Below are 18271 nucleotides of genomic sequence, written 5' to 3'. Positions count from 1 at the left end.
TGCATTGTACCTAGCTGTCCCTGGATGGAAATAGAAACATTAATCATTCTCGCCTGTGGCGCAGTTAGGACAAGAGGAAGATATTGTTTACAATTTGTGCAGCGACAGTATTGCAGTTTATCATATCTTACCTTGACTGACTGGTGTGATTAGCCACTGCCACTGAAATCGTACAGTGTTGAAAAATTGATTCACAGGTGAGCACTACTGTAAAAGTGGATATTTTCGCGTGACTAATTTTTCGCGCTTGGCCGGGTAAGAAGAGTTTTGCGTGTTTTCACATCCGCGGAATCAAGACATCACGCACAGGAACATATGGCAAGCAAAAACATTCACATGTTTTTATTTTCATGCTAGTTTCTGGTTGCGCGAAATGTGCGAAAATTTCAACACTGCGAAAATTTCCACTTTTACAGTAAGTATACAAAAAAAGAAGAAGCCTGTATCTGTTATAGTAATTTATTGTCAAATGCCACCAAGTACTCGGAGAAGCCAATAGTGTCCCAACTCTGTCATGTCATCTTCATTTTTTTATCTCACTCGCAGGAGATGGTTACAAGTTAATTATGAAATAAAATCTATAGTGCAATATGTAATCATCAGATGAATACCTTTAGAATGTATCTAATGAAAATGTCGATTTTGTCTCGTGTTCTTTCATTTTCTAGCATAAATTGAAAAAGCACTCGACTTGACACTTTCAGTTTGAATTACCCTGTAACATTACAAGTGTGTCAGTATCAGGAGGAGGGAATGTGCTGTTGTCACAAAATACAACATTTTGTGGAATTCTCTTAATAATTTTCTTTATGTTGTTGGCCCTGTGTGACATCACAAACTGTTGTAGTCTTCTCAGCCAGATATGGCAGCACCGAAACTTTACAAATTCATAACATTTGAACAATTAAAAGTTCTACATTTGTAATTCACTGATATGTTCTACTGATATTGCTATGTTTACTCTGTCCATTCATTTTGGTTTTGATTATTCCCCTTTAAAGGGCTTGTATAGTTTTGGATGAGACCTAATTTCAGGTTTCCAACATTTTTTTTTTGTAAGATAATGAGAAACCTCTAAAGAAATATGAAAGAGCATGTAATTTTATGAGGAAATCAACGCTTATTTGATGAAAATTGGTTTTGAAATGGCTGAGATATCCAAAAAAGAGCGATTCTAATAAAGTGTGGGACCCACACTTTATTACGATTGCTTTGTTTTACTTTGTTTTTGGATGTTTCAGTAATTCCAAACCCGATTTTCATCAAATAAACTTTGAATTCCTCTTAAAATGGTATGGTCTGTACTATATCACAAGTGTTTTCTTGGTATCTCACAAAATGTTAAAAGCCCAATTTTCATCTTCACCAATACTGTACCATCCCTTTAAGCAACTTCAGATTTCTGAGAATTACAATGTAGGAGCCCTTCTTTGTACAATGTACCCTGCATGATTGTAATAATCATCCCCTACCCCCTCCCCCCTTCCCCTTGGTATTATATGCATTTTTTTTTTTTTAATAGACAAGATGCACATGGGGTGTGCATTTCCTGAAATAGATGATTAAAAGATGTGGGCTCATTATCGGGGTATGTATTTTTAGACTGCCTTGCCTGCTCTACATCCCTGGTGTGTGCCAGCCATGATAGGTTCAGCAGAAGTGAGATAGGGTTGTATGAGAGAACAGATGAACCTGACGTCCTTTCATCTTGTGTTCGCGTCTGCGAGGCGTCATCAATAGGCTATACGCAGTCACATGGTACTGAACTCATTTTGGTATGTTCCCCAAGCCTGTGCCAAATTTAGCAAAAGAAAATGCACTAACTTGTGCAAGAGCAAGCATGACACTGGGACCAAAGGCAAATTTGATTGTGTCACTAGATGCATTCACATACGATGTATCTGGCATTTGATATTGCCTGGTAATTTGTATGGGCCTTTCCCATTTGCAAAATGCCACAGTAATAAATACTGTGATAGTTCGTTGTGTAGATTTCTCATTCATATGTTTCTGGTATTAAGCAGTGCACATGTGCATACAATGTCTCCTATAATATTGGTGTTTACAAAAGTAGTTTAAAACGCCATTTGAAACGCAAACGCAATAAATTAATTGATCTAACCATCACACAATCGTGTTTCGAGTGTTGTCACTTCACAGCTGATTTGCGCCATTTGAACAGGGAAGTAAAGGTCAACTGCATACCACCAAACATGCTTTCATCATTCACACACATATAATGGGTAGAAAACACAAGTGATGTACATGCTTTTCTCTGAAACCAGAAACAGCTGGGAGTTGACCTCTGGATGTTAGTACCCGACTCACGAATTCGTGAAAATAAAAACCTTGCGAAACATTAGTATACAGTATTTAAACCTCGGTTGTGACGTTACCTCAAGGGCCTGTAAAGTCTGTAAGTTAGGGGTTGTGTGAATGGAACATTTTTAGTTACATTGTAGCTAACTTAAAGTCAGAGCACCGCTCTGATCCTAACCACACAAAATCTTGCGGTTAGCATGCAGGATGATCACTTATGAGGGCACCTGCAAAGTGTCATCGCTAGTTGGCCCCTGTGAACACTGGTAGCAACAAGTTCGTGGTCAAGTGTGACACCGGTTAAGATACTGCATTACTTCCTACAAATTATTTGAACACCTGTGCGCAAATCTCGCAGTATACCTAACATCGGTTTCATTGCATGTGGCACGCTGCACTTCTTAAATTTGTGTCACGTTAGAAATAGTTGGGTTTTTTGTATAGTAAGCATGTCAGCTATGTGTGTTTGAAGTTGCTTTACAGTTCACTTTTAATTTAAACAATGCTTCAGGGAAAAATTGCTCTTTAAATTACTATTACATCCAGACATGATGATGAAATCAACATACAATTTTGTAGTGTGGACAACATAATCCAATGGGGAAAAAGAGTTAATGATTAAAACAACCTGAATTCCAGTTAGGTAATTGTAGAAAGCTGTATGTTTCTTGTTTGTATTTGAAAAATATGTGACACTGAACCTGACACTGACCTTTTGCCTGACAGTGATGGAAATTAGGATTGAATTTTGTTGATTGTTTTGGAGCAAAGTGTGTGAACAGCAAACATCCATGGCACATGACATGAAAATAAAGAGAGAAAGAAAGAGAGAGAGAGAGTATGTGTGTGTGTGTGTGTGTGTGTTTGCCTACGAATGGGGAGCAGAGATGGAAAATTGAATTATGCGATGAAGTTATCAAGTTTCTGTTGCTAATATCCCCCACCTCAGATTGCTCCTCGATGGTTGAAATGAACTCCGCGTGGGCCCACCTCAATTAAGCATGTTACGATTATGTCACCCCCACTTTTCCTTTGCCAGCGCAGGCCCTGATGATCATTATGAAGAAGAGCGCTACACTCGTGCCTCCAAACGAGCAACAGTTAACAGACACGCCACTCATAGATTAGAAGATGCAGATCTTACAATATATTCCCCCACTGTATCAATTTAGCAGCCATTTTGAGCACTATCTTGTTTCCATTGCAATAAAGTGTTGCTAATTATGATTTGTGCATTTAAAGGGTGGGGGGGGGGGGAGGCCAGGGGAACCTTGTCAGAAAGGATGAATGTTTAGATGGGTAGGAGGTGGTCACCGAAAATACAAACATGATGCTTTGACTATAAAAAAAAAAAAAAAAAAACCTCTTTGGTGTGTGATATAGATTATTATGTGATTTTCAACTCTGTCTCTCTCTCCATCTGTATCAATTTAGCAGCCATTTCGAGCACTATCTTGTTTCCATTGCAATAAAGTGTTGCTACATTATGATTTGTGCATTAAGGGGTTGGGGGAAGGGAGGCCAGGGGAACCTTGTCAGAAAAGATACAATGTAAATGTTTAGATGGGTAGGAGGTGGTCACCGAAAATACAAACATGATGCTTTGACTATTAAAAAAAAAAATCTCTTTGGTTTATGATATAAATTATTATGTGATTTTCAACTCTGCCTCTCTCTTCATCTCTCCACAGATTGCACCCCCTCATTCAAAGAGGAACCTGTCTGCTGGAGAAAAAAAAAAAAGACATCGCAGATACGACTCTTCCTCATCTTCCCATGGGATATACACACCGACACAAATACACAGACACGCAGTTTTGTGCGCACACATGCACAAACACACTCTCAGATCTGCTGTTAGAAATCTAGACTATTGCCTGAGTGGGCAGCCACCACAGCCGAAGCATGATAACGGATCTCTGGTAAACATCGCTGCGGGTGACTCAGAGATGATGTGATATATAGCTGGAGATAGGAGGGAATGCCTCGCCTCGCCTTGTCAAGTGTCAGAGAGAGAGGGAGCCTCGCCGCGAGCCAGACGTGATACCGAGAGAGCTCCCGGCTTCCGTGTGGGTTCGCTATAGCGGGGAGGGACAGCAATCCTTTGCGTACACTCTGCCCGACGTCTTGTGTTCCCCAAGCGGGGGGAGAGGGAGAGAGAAAGGAAGCACAGCGAGAACTAAAATGGATTACCTGCGATGGGGGAAATAATACGAGGAGTTAACCATTGGAGGGTGTGAAACATTTAATGGTAGGTTGACTCATTATTTTTCACTCTACTCTCATGGACATGTTCTGTTAAAGTTGATACTGTGTGGAACAATGAGTTATTTTGGTTTTAATTTTCCCTTTATTTCATTTGTATAATAATCTGTTCTTTGTTTATTAGAAATGCTATTCATTCCTGCATTTTATATTATTGATTTGTAGGTGATTTTTTTTTAATTAGGTCTGGAGATTTGAATTCCAGTATACACACTAAGCTTGTTAATATGATTACGTCATATTGTTCTTACTTGTGTTTTGACTTATCTGTTATCTCTCGTTTTTCATTTTTCCTTTCGTCTTTTCCCTTTGCGCCTTGTATTAAGGGCATTACAAATGTAATGTATTATTATTATTATTATTATTATTATTATTATTATTATTATTATTATTATTATTATTATTGTTATTATCATTATTATCATGAGTGTGTGATTGGAGCATATTCAGGCTTAGGGAACATTAAAAAAAAAAAAACTACAAGAAAACCAGACTGACCTACAAGTAGATGTACAGATACGTGTACATTATGCATTCTGTGTACATGTTGTATAATAGTACATGTATCTTGGGCAATGTGTGGGTTTGTACACGTTCAAGACAAATTAAGAATGCTATTGTCAGTATAAACATAACATTACCATAATCAAGATGCCAATTACTACATGTACGTGTAGGCATCTTCATGTACATTGTATGGGATGTGCATTGACATTGATGAACACAGTCAATCTTGATGCTGTTACACTTTGTGCCATTTTGGTTGTAATTGAAGGTATAAAAATAGAAAAATACCATTGTCACTCAATGTCAGTTTATTAGCATACAATTTTTGTAATCATTAAAGATGCCAATATCTTGGCATCTATAATGGATGTGATTATAGGCAGTTTTAATCAGGACACTGAGCACGGTCAATCTGCAATGTAGTTCTGATGAAATACAGTGTACCATTAAAACCAGTACCGTATGTAGTCCCCCCCCCCCCCAATAAAAAAGAGAATTACAACGGGACCTTCCGCAATGATAACTTTAAAAATAGTTAATCAATCCAAATACAATTTCAGGGTATGAAACTATAACTCATTGCCCACATCTTACATAAAACCCCTTTCGATTTGATTCTGTGGTTAAAGAGAAATGAAGAATTTTGTAGAGCATGTCAGGAATCTCTTCCCTCCAAGTTCTGTCCATTGTGTTCACAGTCCAATCTCTGAGCATCCAAGTGCTAAACTTGGAAGAATCAGACTCATGACATGCTTTTTATACGACAAGCCACTTTTCTCTGTGACCGTGTAACCAAATTGAATGGGGTTTTCTGCGAAATATAGCTAAGATGTTATATTTTAAGACCCTCAAGTACATGTACAATTTAGACAGTGTGATCATATTGGGAGTTTTCAATGCGAAAATCCAGAGACTCCAACTCTCCCGCCGAAAACCCATTTTTGCAAAATCTCCAGTTCTCCCGCTTGAGATTTAATTTCTCCCGCCCTGGCACTGTGTCTCCCGTTGGAAAGGATTTCTTACTTATTGCTATCGTATGTTGAAAAAATAATCCTTAGATAGCACCAGAGAGCATCTAGAAATCTAGGAACTTAGCGCTTCGTACTTGTACATCAACTTGGAGTCTCCCGTTTGCTAGGGGTTTAAGGCGGGAGAATCTCCAGATCAGAAGGTTCTTTGGGTTGGAGTTTCTGAAAATCCGATTGTAATTCTTTTTGGGACATACAGTGTACTCTACAGCATATTCATACAATTTTAATTACCTAAGTTTGTGATGAATGGCAAATAAATCAACTTGTTTGAAAATCCTTCCTCCGCTTTCCAGGAAAACTGACTACAGTGTATACTGTATGTGACAATATAAAATATGTGATGGAAAAGTCACACATGTTCTTACGATCATGATGCATACAAGTACAAAGACTGTGACAAGGTTTTTGTTCTCTCGCTCTGTCTGTCCATCTATCCATCCATCCATCCATCCCACAATCAAGAACTGAGTCATCTCATCGGTGCTAATTTAAAACCTCCCATGAACAGAGTGCTCATTTTATAGCCAGTGGGTCGAACAGCAGTAGATTATTTATGTCTGAGCGATTGAGAATAGCACAAACTTCTTGTCAAATCACTGCCACTTTAGGCCTGCAAGTTAATTTGCTGGTGTCAGACACATCAGTGCTGTCTTTACTGAAAGTACAAGGTTAATGCTGCAGATGACACATATTACTTTATCTGCTTGAAGTTCACGGTTACAACAGACTTAATAAAGAGTTCTTTGTATTCTTTTGCTGAAGCAATAATGAAACTTTAGTAGGGGTGTCAAAATCAGACAAATTTGAAAGAAGATTCCATGAATGTTAGTTTTTCTTTTGCTTTTTCTCGTGCTGGCAGGTTTGTTGCAGTGTACCTCTATCAAATGTTTGATAATCATCGTGATAGCCAAAATATGATAGAATAATTGTCAGAGTGAATCATTAATTGTTTGGTGACTAATAATTCAATCTTCTAAAAGCTGACGCATCGCGCATACAGATAGTTTTAGTGAATGAGGAGGTTACAGACATTTCACGAGATATGTTGTTTTTGCGGCTCGACATCGAGGCTATGGTAGATGCACTAATGCCCGTCCATTCACAATAGTTTCGCATGTTGTTACATGTACATGCACGGCCCAACAGCGATTTGCAGAATTGGCAAAGAATTAAATCCTCGCAAATATAGTCGCTTTTACAGTACTATTTGAATAGTTTGGAGTTATTGCCCCTTCAAATCCTGTTCTAAACTGTCTTACGTGTGAAGTCTTATCAGTCATAATGTTTGTGCAATGTTAAGAAAAAAGCATTTGCTGAGTAACACAAGGGCATTAGCACTTCACAAAGTCTACTTTAAAGGCGTTTACCGAAGACGCATTTCCCATTTCATCTTGTGAAATTGAAGATGTTTGAAAGGCACTCAGATTTCACTTCTTACTGTGTGTGCCAATGTGTTCAGAGTTTTGGACCATGATCCACATTTAAAATGTCACTTCCTCCTGCAAGACACTCGGCTGATCTCACAGGAATCGGGGGCTAGACCCGAGCACAACACGCCCTCCGCCTCTCTTGTTCGCTGAATGCGTTTTCTCCTGCGACAAAAGCCCTTTAAAGCCTGTGATGATGTAACAGCCTCGGAGTGATGCCTCTGAATTCTCCAGTTGAATTTGGCAGAAGATGCCTTAATCCGTCTCCCTGCTTGCTCCCTATACCCCAAGTTCCTCCATTACCCCTCCCCCTCCCTTTCCCCCACCCCTCCTCCCTTTTCCTCCCCCACCCCTCCTCCCTTTTCCTCCCCCACCCATTCTTTAATAGCCCTTCCACTTTCCTTCCCTCTCCTCCTCCCTCCCATCCCTTCCCCTTATCCCTTCTCTTCTCTCTCCCTCCCCTACCTTTCTCTAGATGCTTTCCCTTCCTTCTCCCCCCTCCCCCTTCTTTCCCTCTTCTTCCCCCTCTTTCCCTCTTCTTCCCCCTCTTTTTCCCTATCCCATCTCTTTTCATATGGTGTAGGATCCCCTTCCCCTCTCCCTCCCTTTCTCCACCCCTCCATTCCCTTTTGCTCCCCTTTAAATATCTCCTTCTCCCCCCCATCCCCTCCGTACTCCTCCCTTCCCCCTCCTTCCCCCAATCATAATCATGTCATGCATGTTTTTTCTATCAGCTTCACATGATGCTAATTATGCTTTCATATCGAGGGAGTTAAGGAGGTCTGCAACACGTTGATCATCTTGTAAATATTTGAAGATGGTTATCCCACTTGCGTCATGCCGATACTCGTATCATGCCGATACTTGTGTCATGCCAAAAGCCAAAAGGTGGAAGGTGTGGGGGGGGGGGAGGGTGTTTTCATGTACTGATTTTAGTATAAAGGGTAACAATGCAGTATTAATATTCACTTGGTTCAATATTATTTTTCTTTTGCATATTTTATTTTGTACATAGAGCCAGTTGCAGTTGCTTTTATCTCTGCAGCCTGCCCATGAGTGGTTTCTGGTCAATAGTCCATCATGTACAGCTGTACAAAACGTGCTTCTTTGTGGTACCCCATGTCAGATATTGAGAGGTATAATTATGAACCCTCACCATGAAAGCCTGGTGAAGTTGCTGCATGCATTATAACCATTCTTCTTTTGGTTTTATTATTTGATTTTCCTGTCTCCTAAAAGTTATTTAAATTCCATAGTGTTTTTCAAAAAAAAAAAAAAAAAGGAGGGGGGGGGGGAGTCTTTATAAACTGGTATTAAAGGCATGAAAGGCAGCCACCAGATCAATGCAGCATTGAGAAAAATATTGCCCTTGATAAAAGTAAATGCCTGGATTCAGTTATTTAAGTATGTAGCTATAGGGGATAACTCACTCAAACACTTAAGTACAAGTTGTAGGTTTACTCAAGACATGGTAGGAGCACCATGCTTCAGAAGAGGTCCAAAGTTTTGAACTTGAAAACACTCATTATCTTTGGCAGTAGATGGAAGACCAGGGAGATGGGACTTTTAATAGAAAGTCCCATCTCCCTGGTGTAAGACATCAAACTTCGTTTTTGAAAGGATATAAATTTGATTCAACTTGTCATCAATATTGCCTAATTTGACATTTTTGTGTTCTTGGCTCGTGGGTTTGCTAAGTTAGAACTTTATCTCGTAATACTGTGATTGGTCACAGATGAGGATGTCGCAAATTCAGAAAATCTTTTGCCTAGCAGACAGAAGTCAACATGACCTAATAGATTTGTCCTCGAGTAAAGGAAGAAGTATAATTGTTGTGAGAGTCGCATATCGGCAAATATTTCATGTACATGTACACCTACGTGACGTATAATTTGCTAGGGCAATGATTTAATTGGCTTGTCTGGGTTTTTTTATAGCATGGAAGGGAGCAGTCTCAGTGGAAATTAATATTTTACCGAATAGTGGTTTTGATGGCATTATTTTTCAAATGTGGTCAAATTTTCCACACTTGTATGATGTAGGTGACATGATAACATAAATTATGTAGTATTCAGTACCGACTGTCATCTGCATGCAGTGCAGCAATAATACAGTGTACAGTTCGACCTCAACTATCCGGCCTCCTTTTATCCAGAAATCTCTATTATCCAGACGCGTTCACGCAGTGAAGGACTTCTTTTTCCTCCAAAAATTGAGAAAAAACAATGACATTAAACTCAATTAAAATTTCTACAAAACTCACACAATTTACCTACAATATTCCCGACAGAACTAACATAAATTCACACCACATCATCATTGTAAAAGTCTGTAAGCAGTCATGATCTATCGGGACTACAATTTTGCGCAGGCTAGCATAGATTACACCACCGTTGCGGGGTATTCTACCTGCCTAGCTCCCAGTGCACTGGGACAGTAGCTTGGACTATTGTGTCTCCCATATCCGGCCAATTCGCTTTTAATATCCGGATGAGGGCCGGTCCCGATGTGGCCGGATAATCGAGGTCGAACTGTACTTTGACCAAACTGTACCAAGTGTACTTTGACTAGTGATTTCCTCAATTGAATTGGCAGTTTAAATAGTGTCGACTCAAGTGATGTATCTTTTATGACTTTTATGTATAATCATTTGGGCCCTTTTGTATCTAGTCTACTCTGTATACCTGACTTTGTGGCAGCATACTGATGCATTCAAAGCTACAGTGTACACGTGTACAATGATCCAAGTGTACATACCACTATATACAACTACATGCAATTTGCACGCACATTGTGCCAGGTACAATGTACATAGTATGTCATCTGATTTTACATACAACATTGTACTTTGAACTAATCCCATGATATATATTGTTCTGGTGTCTCCTTCATTTTCCTCTTGTAAGGCATTGTGGTCTGTTTTTTCAAGATGACACATATACTGTACACGTTATTTATTAAACTGAAAAAATAGCCCTCATTTGTGTATTTTAAAATGTGAATGTTAACACGTGTGTAGTGGCTGTTGGGATGAAAGATAACTTTTAGAGGCCCATTGCAAAATGCGAAATTCTGTGACAAAATCACCAGGTACAGTAACTTTCAATTTATGTTTGTGTCTGGATGATTAGTTACAGATTACAGTTGTATAAAGAGGAGGAATTCCAGTCCAGCTATTAAGTTAGTCGTCTAAGATATAAGAAAGAGTAAATTCTTACAAATTTACAACAGTGAAAATTTGATCAAAATTGGTTTACAATTAGGGAAGTTATGAAATTGTGAAGTTTCACTAATTTCTGCAGAACAGTTCTTGTACAATTGATGTGAATATAAAATGAGTGAGCTGATGATGTCACTACCTCACAATTTTCCGTCAATCATACACTGTACCAAAAAAAAAAATGACAAAAAAATCAATGGTACTGATTATTGGATTGTTAACATGATGTACTTCCTGGTTAATGAATAACTTTAAAATAATAATCAGATACTCTCAGGATATGAGAATGGGGCATAATTGCATTTGAGAACTTGGAAATTCAAACATTTTATGTACACACTACATTGAATATTATTTGGCAAGTTGTGAGGGGATGACATCATCACTTCACTACTTGAATATTTGTGACCCGCTACAACAAAAGGATCCTAAAGTCACTGACGGCTGAGCTGAGAGACTCGAGTTTGAAGTCAGATCATCAAAATCGGTCAAAACTATAGGTTTTCTGTTTTTTGCATAATTTTGTAGTCTTATGTATCGTCTATCATCTGCCGAAATTTCGAAGCTATATGGTCAAAGGAAAGGCAAGAGAATAGCTTTCTTCTGGGCCATGATTTTCCGACTGTCCACGAAACAGAAACATGTCCGAAAATTTTACTCCTTCTTTTCAGACTAGCTTTCAACTGCACTGGAATTTCCCTTTAAAAGGGAATGTACACTTCTGTGAACAACTGAAAGTTTTTCTCAAACTGTCTCTGAATTTTTTTTTTCACATTTTCACAACATTTTTTTTTCTACATCAGCTATTAATAATCCATGTCATGTCTGGGGAAGATCCCATTTTTGGGGAAAGTCTGAGAAGCATTTAGTGTACATGTAGCTACTAGGAATCAGTAGAGAAAGCTAAAACTTTGCAAAGATAGAAAGTTGGCTGCCAATCAGACAGTCAGACTCCACCCCTATTTAGCCCCTGACGGATTGTCTGCTGTTCACCATTTTTCACCTTCTTCAGTGTCCTCTACTAATGTCTCTTTATTTTCCGTCGATCTTTCTTTAAACAGTGAGTGGTCAGTACTGTATGTCTATTTTTGTGATTCTTTCTATTTTTAGGACACCCCGTCCCTCACCCCCTCACTCTTTAAGCTCCGAAAGCCATGTAATAGGAAATGGCTCATCCTTTTGGCAATAGGAATGGCAGATGAAGGGGGAGGGATGGAAAAGAAAGGAAAAGAAGTATCCATAATGGATGGTACGTGCATTCATTGGAAATCGTGCAGTGCGCAGACGTGTCGAATTTCTGATACTGTGGTTGAATGTTAAGCAGCCAATAGATAGCGAGCTTTCGAAAGTGTCTGTGGAGCTATGTGTGATGTGAAGTAAAAGTTTATTGAGTGTTATGGGTTTATCAGGAAGTTGTCAAGATAGTCCTAAAGCATTTATGGGAAGGAAACCTATTTCTGACTCTTCCTGTTTGCGCAGCACATTGACATGGTTATATCATTGCCTCAAATATCAGATGAAAACTGCCTGTGGTCATATATTGGAAGGGAAACCGTACATTGTACCGCTCCACTTGTGAGTGTTCATTTAAAAGGGAATTCACCCCAAATGTGAATTCAGGAAATGCAAAAAATTTTATCAGTAGTACAGATTGTTTTTCAAAAGTTAGGCAGTCAGACTTTCATATTAAAGGTATGACTGCTATTCAGGTTTTACAAGTTGTATGTAGAGCTGGTGAGGAGACTCTCACAGATGTGTGATGCCACAGTAGGATAATGATAATATTAAAAGAAAATAAAAGGAGAAATCAAGATGTCTTCATTTTTGAAGCATAATGAAAGAGGACTTGACTTTAATACTTTTATTGCTTTCAGAAGATAGGAGAAATTACCGTTAAAGGGATGTTATAGTATTGGTGGAGATGAGGATTGTTGTTGTTATTTTAAAGGAATAAATAAGAGATAGAGAAAAGGTGATGAGGATTGGGCCTTTAACATTTTGCGAGATACCAAGAAACCAACATTATAAAGTGATACAGAGCATACCATTCTAAGAGGAATTCAAAGTTAATTCTTGCTATCGCCAATGACGTAAAAAGTACTCGGATGTTGATTTAAGCATCATTTACGGTGCATTATGGGATAATCCAGTAGCAAAGTCACTTCCGTTCGTACGCGCGTGATACGTGACTATTCGTACACTCACAACCGACTGTATTCTACGTGTACTTCCTGTTTTCCTGGCTTGAATTACAGCTTTAATACATTGTATGATTTGGAATTTCTCCATTCTTAAGAAATTGCTGTTAATACAACTATTGGTTGTTGTTGCGAAGCTGCCATGTGTTATTCGCAAGACAATAAATGAAAAAATCTACAGAAATAGGACCCTTACTGGCATGCGAGACGTGACGTGGCCGCGTGGGTGAAGTTTGCGGGTGACTCCACAGTGCAGTACGCGCGATTTACTAGTAGTGGTAGTAGGCCATAGAGCTGTAACGATGCAGCTCTATGTAGTAGGCCTAGTGCCTATACGTACTTACTTGGAAGAAGTTGCTTCGGAGACAGGATAAGTTTGAGATCACGGTTCGTTCCTGATTGTGTTCACGACATTTCGTCAGAGAACAAATAAAAAAAAGAAAAAGATGGGCATTCCATGACAATATCCAGGTGGGTGAATATTTTCCAGCATATTTTCAGCGTATGCAGAGATGTGATGTGCACATCGATCGCATGATCAAGCAGTACGCTGTACCGGTATGTGTTGGCTTTATGCATGCAGTGGTGCATAATGCATAAGGCGGCTGGCCTCCTAGGGCAATGCATGCCGGGGCTACAGTGTACGAGTATGACAGGCCTGGCCACTTGCTGGCATGGCTCGGGCGGTACATAATACAGCCGCCTTTATACATGTACTGTACTAGTATCCGTGGTCGGCGCGGCGCTATAGGTAAGGTACACGAACGCTAGGGCTGTGCATATGCCCCGTGCCGGAAGTGCCCTTGCTACGAAGTGCACTAAATCTTGACGAAAAAGCCACATCCGGGTACTTTTTACGTCATTGGCGATAGCGAGAATTCTAAGAGGAATTCAAAGTTTATAAATCGATTTTGGAAAGGCTGAGACATCCAGAAAACAAAGTAAAACAAAGCGATTCTAATAAAAGGTGGGTCCCACCTTTTATTCATATTGCTCTGTTTGAATGTCTCGGCCATTTCAAAACAAATTTTCATCAAATTAACGTTGAATCCCTCTTGGAATTAATTACACCATGCTCTTTCGTAAAGAGGATTCTCGTTATCTCATTTAAAAAAAAAAAAAAATGATAGAAATATGAAGTTAGGTCTCAACCCAAACTATGCGATCCCTTTCACATACAAGTATGTGACAAGTCAAAGGAATGTGAACTTTTCATTTAAAAAAATTGTGAAATTCTTGTTATATTTTATGTATTGTATTCCTCCTGTTGCATTGCAAATTGTACATTTACAGTGTGTGTATATAGTCTTATATTCCTGGACAAGATAGTACCAATACGTTTAAAGATAATATAAAGTTTGGTACCTCAAAAGTTTCCCTGAGTTTCCTTGTCTTAGTTTGTGTTTCAGCTTAAAGTACATGTGTACCTTTCATATAACTAACACTGTGAGACTTACTTGCCCCAAAGTGCTCTCATGAATCATGCAATAATGGTTTCGTACAATACGTGTATATTGATTGTCGCGGTACCGCATCAAGTCAAACTAATGGCTCGTTCGAATTTTTCAGAGCCCGCTCTGCTCTGGTACGAAACCATTATTGCATGATTACTAAGACATGAGAGCACTTTGGGGCGAGTAATTCTCACAGTGTTAGTTATATGAAAGGTACTTTAACCCGTAACACAAACTAAGACAAGGAAACTCAGGGAAACTTTTGAGGTACCAAAATTTTATATTATCTTTAAAATGCACTTTTGGATGGGTTGTGCAATTTCCTCAAACTTCAGTGATGTGGTCTACTACTCAGGCCTGCTGCAACTATTGCTGCATTCACCTAATCCACAGGAATATTTAGGGTGAATTCCCCTAAAATCTGACTCAAACTTCCCTCATGAGTGATTATGTCCAGGGTACCATAGCACATGTTGCTCTAATGATGACATGGACTTTTGAATAGCTCCATGGAAATTGGTAGACACCCCAATATGATGACGCTGTTGCTATGGTAATTTTATATTCTCAAATTTTTAGCTACATGATTGTACACTCTGTACTATCATCATGTGACATGCACATTCCCCCTCCCCCCCCCCCCCCCATGTTGACATTGTGCAGTGATCGTTGTGAGTGTGTGAATGGCATGATTCACAGGCTGAAAGAAGAATTGAGCCTGAGCAGATATAATTCGGGGGGGTTTGAGTCTTTGTTCAAGCATGGACCTACCACACGCGTACAGCTGTAGGTCCATGGCTCAAGATTCCCAAGCTCCCACTCCTCTTTTCTCTTGCTGCTTAACCCATTGAGGACGACCTGATTTTGCTGTAACAGGCATTTCCCGTGGACTCCTACCAGATACTCGGGACTAGTCTTCAATAGGTTAACCATGACTATCGGCTGTGGTCACCTTAGAACCTGGGGAAAAAATAAACAGTTGCAAAAATCTTGTTTCATTCCATCATCTTGGGGCAGGAAAGGGCCGAGATTGGTAACTCGGAAATGGTCACTCTTCGGGATGGTCCCCAATCCTTTGCTCCCTCTCATCTCCCCCCCTTCCCCCGAGCCTTTGACCCTCCAGTCGGGGGAGTCTCATTGCAGTGTTGGGCTCGCGGGCTACCTGAGGAGGGAGGACTGCGGGATAATTAGATCTGGAGGCTTGCCGAAGTGAGTAAGATACCGTCGGCTGTAATTCATTTTGACAGGATAATGAACATTAATTCCACTTAGTCTGGTCTTAGTAATCACTTGAGAAAAGAGGAGAGAGGTCATTCCTCTGGCGGTCCAGTTTGCCACAGAGTGGCGTTTTAGACCCCGTTTACAGTGCAGGGCTGGGCCGAGCCCGGGCTGACCCCAGGCTGAGCCCGGCCTCAATTGCGGTACTCGGCCCCGCAATTTTGTCCGTTTACAGTAGAGGGCTGGGCCCGGACTTTTAATTCAAACCTTTCAATATTTTGTCGTAGTGGCGCTCTGCTTTAACTGTTATTGGGAGCGCACCGGTCGCAATTTGGTACCGCATTTGGCCCAGTTTGCGTTTACAGTGAGAAAAAGCCGGGCCGAGCCGCGGCCAAGACTACAATTGTACCTCCAGAGCTTGGCCAAATGCGTGGCGATTTTGGTACCGCATTTGGCCTTTTGTGCGTTTACAGTGAAATGAAGGCCACGGTCGAGCCCAGCCTTTTCACTCACTGTAAACGGAGTCTTAGTCTGCAGTTTGAGCATTTCTGATTTCGAACTTTTTGAAGATGATATCAAAGTAATATTCTAGGTTTAAATTTCAGTAGAACCCTACAGGTGTGACATGAACTAAACAGCAAATGAATTGTACCAAGATATTCAAGCATTCTAAATGATATGCAATTTTAAAGAAATAATGATATTAGAAAGCCATACTGTAGTACCAATACAATGTAAATCATCAAAAAAAAATTAAGATTGCCATGCATTCTCTGTTACATGTGGTGACATCATTGATCAGTTTAGTTTATCAAATCTTTTTTCTTGTTGAAGTATAAATGTATTACACAAAACCATAAAAATGTGCATATGCAACATGATACAATTTTGTAAGTGATCAACAATTAGAGCTGGAAGACAACTCTTTTTATTTTAATGGTAATACTTACATGCCATCTGCTATTACTGTCCATGTTTACTCTGAAACAGTGTGCAAAAAATTTGAAAAATTAGATTACAAATAACAACCAACATACCAATATACTTGCTTTCTCTTGTATAGTATGAGATTGTGTATTTTGCAAACGAAATAGCTTGAGCAATGATTCCCAGTTTAAACATGACAACTGCACATGGTACATTTGTACCAATATTTTCTTGATTTTAGAGATTTATCTTTTGCGCTTGTGGTTTTGGATTTTTTTTTTTCAAAATGCTGTCTTTTTATCCATTCTGGCTGTTGGCGGTATTAATGATGACATCAAAGCAGGAAAGCACTTTATAATATTGTAATGCTTTTGACAGAATCAGGAGCATGGATTAAGTAATTTAAAGCAATAATAAAACATCTATATATAGTAGGACCATGATTTCACTAGTTTGTTTTCAAGACCTGTTCACTAGCACTGTAGTACAAGCTGCTGCTGTGTACTGTAAAAGTGGTTTCTTTCGCGTACAGAAACTTTCGCGGTTTCCATCGGTGCGGACTTTCTCGCGTGTGTTTAAATTCGCGGTCGGTAATGATAGCGTTGTACAAGCGACGAGTTCAAAACATTTTTGCGTGATGTTAAATTTGCGGTTCAACCTCAAAGCGCGAAAAGCGCGAAAATAAAACCACCGCGAAAGAAACCACTTTTACAGTATAAAAGTATGAGCATCAATGGGGTTGCATTTACAACTGTAGAAGGTGAGTTCAGTAGCAATGCCGAGGACCAGAACACATGCTCAATGTGAGTTAATTTTGTCCGCCTTTCCCACTCCCAAACTCCAACTTACACGAGGAGGATTGGAGCAATGTGAGTGTAAAGTAGTACTCATGACTAACTTCCCATTTTTAGACTGGACCAAAATCGGGGACAGTCATGTAAATTAAATCTGACATTAGCCACACAAGCCTCAGGTGGCTTTATCTTTTGAGTGAAGTAGTTTTGCCTTGACAGCAGCCAAAGCACAAAGTTGCTCCAAAAAAAAAAAGTCTAAAAGAAATTAAAAAAAAAAAGATCTGTACAAGCAAAGTCTCTGTGAATCATTGCTACACATATCTTGAGTTTGCTTTAATAAGGTAAAAGACAGTAACTTCCTTTCAGTATTGTGCATAAGTATTCTATAAAAAGATGTCGCTCCATACCCCACAATGGAAAAAAAAAGATACTTACAAAGAAAACAATTTACAGTAGAGCAGTACATGCATGTCTATATGAAAACCAGCAGCGCAGTTAAAATTTTAGAGAACCCAAACAATGTTCGGTTTTAATAAGAATATCACTGACCCTATAAATGTCCACAAGTTTATAATGGGAGGCACTGTAGTGTTGCACTATCAAAAGTACAAACGATTGTAAATGGTACTACAACCTACAATATACTCCACAACTTGATAGGTAAGTGAGGGGTCTACTATGGTAGGCCTATGCTAGATGGGAGGGACATCATCAGACTTTTTGATTTGTACATGTAGTAAATTGAGGTTCAGCTTATATTATTATAAGCACTTGCTAAGATTGTAACATCTACAGTGTTGTAGATGGTTAAAAGATCTGTTCACATGCATTCAATGTTGCTCAAATTTTCATCCTTTGTTGCATTGAGGAATTAACTTTGAAGTATGAATGCTGTATGGAGAATGTCACCG

The 18271-nt window shown here is 39.3% G+C and overlaps 1 protein-coding gene across 1 annotated transcript in view; it reads left to right on the top strand.

The window, feature by feature from the left end:
* The first annotated feature begins 4038 nt into the window (after positions 1 to 4038).
* Positions 4039 to 18271, top strand: part of LOC139739978 (uncharacterized) — a 39717-nt gene continuing 25484 nt past the window's right edge. Inside the window, exon 1 of the mRNA XM_071650576.1 lies at positions 4039 to 4570. The gene's annotated coding sequence lies outside the window, so the exon portion shown is untranslated. The remainder of the gene's footprint in view (positions 4571 to 18271) is intronic.

Source organism: Diadema antillarum, unplaced genomic scaffold (genome assembly GCF_040938485.1).
Source record: "Diadema antillarum isolate AM-2024a unplaced genomic scaffold, OU_Dant_1.0 seq00000823_RagTag, whole genome shotgun sequence".
Lineage (NCBI taxonomy): Eukaryota > Metazoa > Echinodermata > Echinoidea > Diadematoida > Diadematidae > Diadema > Diadema antillarum.
Note: the sequence above shows the minus strand (reverse complement) of the source record. Positions and strands in the feature narration are given on the sequence as shown.